Source organism: Erpetoichthys calabaricus, chromosome 1 (assembly GCF_900747795.2).
Source record: "Erpetoichthys calabaricus chromosome 1, fErpCal1.3, whole genome shotgun sequence".
Classification (NCBI taxonomy): Eukaryota; Metazoa; Chordata; class Cladistia; order Polypteriformes; family Polypteridae; genus Erpetoichthys; species Erpetoichthys calabaricus.
The window spans coordinates 339,034,807-339,045,491 of NC_041394.2; positions in this window are offsets into that span (position 1 = coordinate 339,034,807).

The following is a 10,685-nucleotide window of genomic DNA, read 5'->3' on the forward strand; positions in this document are numbered from 1 at the left end:
GCCACACACTTTATTTTAAATATCAAATAAAGTTGACTTCAATTGTTCTCTCGTTCACTAGCTAAGTGGAGTTAAGGACCACGCCCCGATCTCTCGGATCGAGCAAATAAATCGGTACTGCAAGAGAACTATGATACGTAGCGAAATGAGAGAAGTCGCAAAATCAACAGGAATGTTTAAGTAAATTGTAGAAATACAACCTGATCTAAATCCGTTAAGTAGTTCTCTCGTGAAAAGCGGACAGACATACAGACAGACAAACATTGGATTTTATATATTATATATTAGTAAACCTTCAAAATAATGTGCAGTTAAAGTGTCAACAGTATTGTCACCATTTCTGGAGCTTAGTAGAGCCAGATAACTATAAGAATCTTCACCAAACAGCTCTGAAAATGTCTGCTTTGTTTGGGTCTCCATACCTCTGTGAGTCTGACATGGATGTCATGAAGTCAAAGTTCAGAACAAGACTGAGAGATGAACATTGAAATGACTCCAGAAGAGTGAACCAAAGTGGCTCCACTCCACCATACACCTCAGTGCCAGTCATCTGACTAACTAAAAACACATCACACATGCAACTGGACCTGTGAATAAAGTGACACAGTGACATGGAGCAAAATGACAAATGAAGAAGTCATATCTGTGTAACTGTAATTGCATTGTTTTGTTTTGACAGCATTCATGTTTTAATTCAATAGTGTGAGATACACTAGAAAATGCATACAGACATACAAAATGCACTTGCAGGTGAACTAAATATTTTTTGTGATGTTTTAATGCAAAATGTGAGTTTTTGTAAATGTTCAGGCAAAACAAGCTTATTCAGATGTTTGAGCTGAAATAAGCTACGAGAATAAACGTTAGAAAACATGAGTAGCTCTCGGCCATTCACATTTTGTAAAAGTAGCTCTCACGGGAAAAAAGGTTGGAGACCCTTGCTCTAGACAGATGGATGGCTTATGCCTCCTCCAGACCATGAGGGGCCGACCGCCCTGGAGTGCTTCCGGGGAGACAGCCGGCACTTCCGCCACAATGGGGCGTGTCGGTGGAAGATTGCTGGTGCACACCTGGAGCACATCTGGGTATGGATAAAAGGGGCCGTCTTCCTTCATTCGAGGCTGGAGTCGGGTGGAAGCAGAATGAGGTCAGAGAGAGAGAGAGACAGAGAGAGAGAGAGACAGAGAGAGAAGGAGGTGGTCCAAAGAGGAGGCAGTGTGGTTGGCCAGAACTTTGGGGAAGATTGGGGTTTGTGGAGCACTTTTGGACATTGTAAATAATAGTAATAATGTAAATAAACGTGTGGTGGTGCAAAAGAACACGTCTGCCTGTCTGTGTCCGGGGCTCCTTCCACGATACTTAATTGCACCAATCCTGAAATCAAAACTATCCCAACACCAAATGTTTTTTCTTTTGATATACATACACACTCTTGATTTTTTTTTTCTTGTGCATTTGTTTTACTTCATTTTTGCTGTTGGAGGAGCTTCCAGAGCCCGAGATAAAGCAAGAAGGCTACCTTCATTTTTGGAGTGTGTGTGTGTGTGGTTTTTGTAGGAGTGCAATGTTTTTGTAATTACACCATATTTTTCCTTTTTTGTTTTTATTTATTTTTGAAGGAGTGTCAGTGCTGAAGGACTGTGAATCAAAGCCCACCTGACACTACTGCATTTTTGTTGTACAGCTCTCTTGTAAATAAACCTGCATCTTTCACCCTTCAATTTTTGTCTGTGTCTCTTGTCTTCGCTGATCCTGTTCGGTTCATGAACTATCAGATGTCCAGAGTTCACGGGATATCACAGGTATGCATTTGTCAGGAGGGAACTCTGCCAGCCAATGAAGTTCTGCATCATCATGATTGCATATGTATGAGGTTCATTAGCATATGCCATATATGGATGTTTTAGGGCAGCATTCAACACAGTCCCATATGCACACTTACAAGGTGACTGTGATTAATAAAGGGTAAATTGTTTAAAAACGTTCATACGGCAGGTTTTATAAATCTGATACACATATATAGATATATATACAGTATATATATATATATATATATATATATATATATATATATATATATATATATATATATACAGTATATAACAGGAAAAGGTATACAGCAAAAAAAAAAAAAAAAATATATATATATATATATATATATATATATATATATATATATATAATTTTTTTTTTGCTGTACAGTAGTCCCTCGCTACTTCGCGGTTCACTTTTCGCGGATTCACGACTTCGTGGATTTTATATGTAAGCATATCTAAATTCATAACGCGGATTTTTCGCTGCTTTGCGGGTTTCTGCGGACAATGGGTCTTTTCACTTGCTTCCTCAGTTGGTGCTTCCTCAGTTGGTTTGCCCAGTTGATTTCATACAAGAGATGCTATTGGCGGATGGCTGAGAAGCTACCCAATCAGAGCACGCAGTTAAGTTCCTGTGTGCTGCTGATTGGCTCAGCGACGGAGTGTTGCATTAACCAGGAAGTCACGTCTCACTCATTCATCATTAACGTGCTAATGCTTCAGGAGTCGTGTCCAAGCACCAACAGAAGATGCAAATGATTGCAGAAAAGGTAAAAGTTTTGGATATGTTGAAGGAAGGGAACAGCTACACCGCTGCAGGACATCGATTCTTTTTATTTAAAAAGGAGGAAAAGCATATAAGATCTACGGCCGCAGTGTCCTTTAACCAGGGTGCAAAACGAGTTGCAAGTGGACGTGATAAGGCAGTAGTCTGGATGGAATCTTTGCAACAAGGTCGACGACGTCATGACCGCCTACAAGCTGCTGCGTGTACTTCGCTATACAGTAAGTGTAAACTTATCTACCGATTTCATATTGCTTAGCAGTTGTCCCTGTTTTTAATAGAGTAAATGGTGGGTTGTAAACAATACAGGGAGGGTTTAAAAACGTCCAAATACACGTTAAATAATTAAATAAATATAGTGTCCCTACTTCGCGGAAATTCAGTTATCGCAGTCGGCCTTGGAACCTATCTCCCGCGATAAGTGAGGGATTACTATATACCTTTTCCTGTTTTGTTTTGGCGTGTTCATATTTTCACAGTCAAATTCATGCAAAGTTTTACAAATGGACTGCTCCCTCTTTCGGGTCAATGTTGAAAAGCTAGGCCTCAGAATCCCCAATTAAAACCTACGGAATTGGCATCAGATTGAGTGAGTTTGCTATTATTATGCTTTATTATGATAATAATCAAATGCAGAAAATTATGGTAATATACAAGACAAAAACAATTCCAGAAGTCTCAGTACTGTCAAAATAATTTAACAGGTAATCAGTTATGAATACTACATAGTGTAATGAGATGAACATCTTATTTGTTGGTCTTCATAAGTCTTGTGAAAAAGAAATCTACAACTTATTTAAAGGGTAACAACCAGCACTAACTGCTGTTTTTGGCATCACTGCTCACATGAAGTGTGGCTTTCCAGTTTGTATGGCCTACCTGCTCAGCGCCTCTTCACACTCCATTTGGCAGCACTGTGAGGATTATGTGATATTTTGATTTCTCTGGTGCCTTTAGTACCTTCCAACCTTCCTGGCTGGTAAGCAGCAAGAAAAAGGATATGTAGGTGAATAAACCTATGGTGTCCTGGATAATGGACTATCTGTCAGGCAGACCAAAATTTGTGAAACTCAAGGACTGTGTCTTTGATATGGATGTGAGCAACACTGGAGCACCACAAGGAACAGGCCTGTCTACTGTTATCTTCACTCTGTATACCTCTGACTACAAATATAACACCAGGTCATGTCACTTGCAGAAATTCTCAGATAATTCTGCACTTATTGAGTGTATTGATAAGGGGGATGAGACAGAGGAGAGGAGTCAGGTGCAGAACTTTGTTTCTTGGTGCAAATAGAATTATCTGAGAATTAACATCAGCAAAGCCAAAGAACTTCTTATTGACTTTCACCACAGCAAAGAGCCTCTATGTCTGGTCACTATTTGGGGAGTGGATGTAGAGGTGACATCTTTTACATCTTCTATAACTCTATGATGGCCAGTGTGAATTTTGTCATTGTGGTGTGCTGGGCTCATAACCTCAATTAAAGAGAGGCCCACTGAATCAACAAGTAAATTAAAAGGACAGGCTTGGTTATGGGACACACTCTGAACTCCCTGGAGGTTGTAATGGCGACAGAATTAAAACAAAAGTTAGTGCCATTATGAACAGTGCTGCACATCCACTCTCTGACACACTAACACTGAGGACTTCCAGCCAAAAACATCTTTCAGCAAAAGTGTCAAAAAACAACACAAGGGGCTCCTTTATACTAATAGTAGTAATCCTTTGTAATCCCTGACTGCTGTTAATCTTTTTATCTTTAGCCAAGTCAACAGTTTTCTTTTTTGTTAAGTAATTATTATGTGTACTTTTTATCATGATATTTATGTACTGTATTTATAGATGTATTTACTTTTTTATTGAGCTTCTATAAAAAGTCCAATAAAGTTATATCTATCTGTCTGTTGTAACGGACTGCACACATTGGCTGGCATCCTGGCCAGGACTGAACAATGATCCTGGCCCAGCTGGGAGGCCATTGCAATGGAAAAAGAGGACTGGTGACTATTCCCCCAATAAATTACAGTAAATGGCAGCATCCCTGGGTTAGGATTCCCACACAGATATGCAGGGCATGCTGGAACTTGTAGTTCCATGGGGCAGCCCTGAGATCTGCGGGCGCCTCCAGATGGAGCCGATAGACTCTAGCTGCAGACCTCCAGAGCTCCACTCCATTGAGAAGTTTGTCACTTTTTATGTTAGTGATGATGCTTAGTTACTATTGATATGCAATGAATGAACAAACTAGTTCTTTTGTACTTGTCTTGGTCTGTGAGTGAATGTTCTGGCACAAAGACATTAAAGAACAAATCCTTTCAAGGCATGTGCAGTGTGTACTTTGTTTTATATTGTATTCCACGATAGTCTGGAGCTATTATCTTAATTTCACTTAAATTGCTGTTGTCTTTGGGAAATAGCCGATCGGTTAACTGTTTCAGTATAACGGTCATGACGACAACCAACCAATGATTGACTTGGTAGATGACACCAAACACCTCCCATTGATCGGTTCACTCTGACTGAGTGACTATGACCGTCTCAGCACACTGACTGGTTGAATGAACCAGTACGTCCCTATTGATCTGGTGAACCAGTACAAGTACATTCATGAACTGCAGGACAAGAGACTCTCAGTACGGTGTACTGAACTAGTTCACTGAAAGAATCAGTTTGTGTGCTGAACTGCAGCTACTTGTGATGCAGCACATTGAATCTCAATATGTAGGGGAGATTGCATCAGAAAGGATGGGATGTAAAATAAGGAAATTGTGGGAGACTGCAGGGGGTCATACAAAGAAGGATCAAGACTGACAGCCAGGAAGCTGCGTTTTAATTTATTTTTTATTTTTTTGTGGAAGGTTCAATTACTTCTTTTGATATATTGAATAAAGTAAAATGACACCTGTTGTTAATCCAGTCTGCATATGTACAAAAGACACAATAACTGACTGATGGTAGGACGCAGTAGAGGGCCATCTACTGCAAATTGGTAATAATTTTACAGAGCTACATTTATAAATGTGCAATTATAGTATGAACAATACAACTTTGTTAGAAACATTTTAACTTCTGCATATGCTAACAGCATATTACAGGTACATAGAACTTTGCCATATACAAACTACCCCATTCTATTTATGAACTGAACTGAAACTGGAATTTTTTTTTTAATCACAAAAGATGCAAGCACTCACATGTTGTGTTTCTATCAACATCTACGGTATAAAAATATTTGATTATTATTATATGTGAATTATTTATTTTGTTTCTTGCTTTTAATATTGCTTATATTGTTTGGTCATTAAAGTTGTTACACTGTAATGAAAGAATTTTATATTTTAAACTAGAACATAGCTTGCTGTTGTTTTTGAAGTGAATAAATCAGTGATTCAAAGATTCAAATCATTTTGGTGAACTGAATGAAATTAATCGAATCACTAAGTTTTGCACATCACTACTGGTTACACTGTGGTTAAGGTGAGGGTTGTGGGAGGGTTATCTAACTGAAGTCAAGTAAACCAAACGACAAAAACCTGCAATCCAATTGGTTGTCCAGTGAAGCTATTGCATCGCGGAGGTGTGGAGGTCTGCAGCTGGACCCATCTTGGTAAAGCTGCCGGGATTTGCAATCCTTACATTCAAGGACTTCCATTTGACCTGGAAGAGCTTCCAGAGGGCTATGCCCTACCACCAGAAGTGCTCCCGGCTCACAGATAAAAGGAGGCTCTTGATCTCATCTAGGCGAGCTGCATTTGGGAGAGAAGAGAGAAATAGTTTGTTTTGCTTTGCTGTGCTATAAAAGAAGAAGCCTATTAAAGGTACTTTACAGAATGAAAGTATGCATTTGAACCGAGAACTGTGTGTGTGAGGTTGTGTTTGCTGATTGGGCAGTGTTGTTCCACCCCCCTACTGGGGTATGCTATTTTTTGGAAAGGTTTCCAATGGTTTCCAACAGTTTGGAGCGTTTGTGGCGTCTTACTATATATAAACCATCAGTCATGTTGTAACCTGATGCAGTGAGTTTCTACTTCTATCCAGTAGACTCAGCACATAACTGTTTTATTATTTGTGTAACGGCCACGGGTATGATAGGGAATTCATGCAAAATGTATCTACATCCATTCCCAATGTGAACACTCATAAAATTATAATGGCTGGGGGACATTAATTGTGTTTTAAATCCAGTCTTAGATAGGTCTCCTGTCACAGGGGGGATGCCATCTAACACTGCATAGACAATTACACAGTTTGTAACTGACCACAACTTATCAGATCCCAGAAGGTTTTTAAACCCGAACTCAAGAACATATTCCTTCTACTCACCAGTGCATCATTGCTACTCAAGAATTGATTATTTCTTTATAGATAATAATTTCTTGCTTACGCTTAAATCTTGCAAGTACGACGCTATTGTTATTTCTGACCATGCCCCTCTGATCTTGGAGCTGAAATCATTATACCTCACATATTCATCTCACAGATGGTGTCTTAATCCACTTTTATTAACAGACGAGAACTGTACAGAATTTATATCAAAACAAATTAGGTTTTTTTTTTCTATAGACAAATACATCCTCAGTGGTCTCTGCAGGAATACTCTGGGAAACCCTAAAGGCCTTCTTAAGAGGACAGATTATTTCATTTCTTTCCCAAATAAATAAATTAGAAACCAAGAAGGTATCAGAGCTAACCAGTGAAAATACTAGAATAGATCAAGAACATGCCAGGTGTCCAAGTGAGGCTCTTAAATAGGAAAAGGCAGGCTCTGCATTCAGAGCTCAATCTCTTAACAACTGAAGAAACTGAACAACTCATTTTTAAATCAAGACATCATTACTATGAGCATGGAGAGAAAGCTAATAAGCTCTCAGCTCAACAAATCCACAAGCAAGAAGTTTGCAATGCAATCCCAGCAATCACCAACCGAATGGAGAAAAAATCATTGACCATAAAAATATAATGCACACATTTAGAGACTGCTATAAATCCTTATATTCTACTGAATTTAAAGAAGACAATACACAATCTAATGTATTTCTTACTACATTATAGATACCAAAAATAGATACTCTTAGTGCAGAGGAATTGGATAAACCTCTGGCGCTATCAGAATTACTAGATGCTATAAAGTCATTTCAGAGTGGGAAAGTAGCAAGCCCTGACGGCTACGCTGTCGAATTTTATGAGTAATTCTCCACTCAGCTAGCTCCCCTCTTATTAGCAACATTTACAGAAGCTAGAGACAATCAAATACTACCTCAAACTTTTCGCCAAGCATTAATCACAGTCTTTCCTAAACAAAATAAGGACGTATTACAATGTGCATCATACAGACCAATTTCACTTCTGAAAAATGATGTTAAGATACTCTCCAAAGTCCTAGCTAGAAGGATGGAGAAAGTGCTGCCTTCAGTAATATTGCAAGATCAAACTGGATTTATTAAAGGCAGACACTTAACTTCCAATCTTCGATGCCTGTTTAATGTAATATATTCACCCGCAAAGTCAAACACCCCGGAGATATTATCATTGTTTGATGCAGAAAAAGCATTTGATATGATTGAATGGAACTACCTTTTCACTACATTGGAGAAATTAGGGTTTGGCCTGAACATTTGTGCATGGATCAAACTACTGTACACCAATCCAGAAGCTTCAGTTTGTATTAACAACATTAATTCAGACTACTTTAAACTAGAACATGGTACTAGACAAGGATGCCCCTTGTCACCACTACTTTTTGCAATCGCCATTGAGCCACTGGCAGTTCACTGTCAAAATGCTTATGAGATAAAGGGGATTATCAGAGAAGGACTTGAACAGAAAATTTCTCTATATGCAGATGATATGGTACTGTATATATCAGACCCACAAAATACTGTACCTGCAGTCCTAACAGCACTTACAGATTTTTCAAAAATTTCTGGTCTCAGAATTAATTTGAAAAAAAATATGCTCTTCCCAGTGAATTCTCAAGCACACAATATTAGATTGGACACCTTCCCTTTTATCATTGCAGATCAGTTTAAATACCTAGGGGTAAAAATCACAAGTAAACATAAAGCTCTTTATCACCAAAATTTTGCCATCTGTATGGAAAAAATTAAGCAAGACTTGCATAGATGGTCAACCCTTCACCTCACTCTGGCTGGAAGAATTAACGTTGTTAAGATGGATATCCTTCCTAAGCTTCTCTTTTTATTTCAAAACATTCTAATATACATCAATAGATCATTTTTTTAAGAAATTAGATTCAACCATAACATCATTTATTTGGAATTCAAAACATCCACGTATCCAAAGAGCGACCCTACAAAGACCTAAGGGAGAAGGTGGCATGGCTCTACCTAACTTTCAGTTTTATTACTGGGCAGAAAACATACAAGCTATAAAAACCTGGACACAAATAGATGAACATACACAGGCCTGGTCCGCAATAGAAATAAAATCCTGCAGTACTTCTTTATATTCCCTGCTTTCTGCCCCTATAAATGCAAGTTATTGCCAATACACTAACAACCCAATTGTGCTCCACTCACTCAGAATATGGAACCAATGTAGGAAGCATTTTAAGATAGAGAATCTTATCTGTGGCACCTCTACACGAGAACCACCTTTTTCAACCCTTGCAAACGTATGCAGTTTTTAATATCTGGAAAACATTTGGGATTAAATCACTTAGAGATCTTTACATAGACAACGTCTTTGCATCCTATGAACAATTACATTCCAAAATTTAACTTTCCAGCAACACATTTCTTTCACTATCTTCAAATTAGAAACTTTGTTAAACAGAACCTGCCCAATTTTCCTCATCTCCCACCTTCCTCTATGCTGGAAAAAATATTGCTCAGTTTCAAGGACTCAGACAGGATTTCTGCAATATATAAAATCATTTTACAGTTCCTCCCTTTCAAAGATCCAAGAGGACAATTGGAAAAGGATCTCTCACTCAATATATCAGAAAAGGAGTGGAAGGTAGCAAAGCAGAGAATTCACTCGAGCTTTTTCAAAGCATACAATTACTCAACTCAAAATTATATATCGAGCATATCTGTCTCATTTAAAATTGTCCAAAATGTTTCCAGGGCAAGATCCAACCTGCAAACGCTGCAATCAAGTTCCAGCCTCACTGGGTCACATGTTTTGGGCCTGCACCAAATTAACATCATTCTGTACCAAAATCTTTAAATGCCTTTCAGACAGCCTTGGTGTCACAATATCTCCTAACCCATTAACAGCTGTGTTTGGGTGTTCTTCCAGATGGGCTTAAAGTGGAGAAGGACAAACAAACTGTGATTGCCTTTTCTACACTATTGGCACATAGACTTATCGTGCTCAACTGGTAGAATCCTAACTGATGTTTTAAACTATTTGAAATTGGAAAAAATCAAATATTCACTTAGAGGATCTGTGCAGAACTTTTCAAAATCTGGCAGGATCTAATTAATAACATTTTAGATTAAGCTCTTAACGCACTGAGGAAGCAAGCAGATTCTCTTCCCATTTCTTTTTCATCTCCATTTATCTTTATCTGCTTATTAAACTCATCAATTTACTTATTTTAACTAGCTTTAAGTTTTACTCTGTTGGCCATGCTCTCTTTCTCAGGGGTGGGGGTTGATTTGTTTTGTTTTTCTTTCTCCAAGTAAATAATCGCCACACAATCAGCTGTGTGATAGATGTAAAGCCAACTGTCAATCAGCTGTGTGATAGATGTAAAGCCAACTGTAAGTTGAGAATGCCAATTCTTCAAAACTTTTAAGGAACATTGAAATATCTTCGTAGTACATGTTTAATTATTCTATCCATCTATCCATCCAGGGTCGCGCCAGTCCCAGCAAGCATACAGCGCGAGGAAGGAACAATCCCTGAACTGTGTGCCAGCTCGTCACTAGCACTGTCCACCATGTCCTCACATGTTTAATTATTAACAATATAGATTATTTAAATGATGTTAAAATTTTATCTATATAATGTAATAAACATACTTTGCTGCATTTTATCTTAAAAATTATATCAAGAGCTCCAAGAAGATAGCGCTTGGAAACCTAAATCGACTTAGAAGCCAGTCGTCATCATC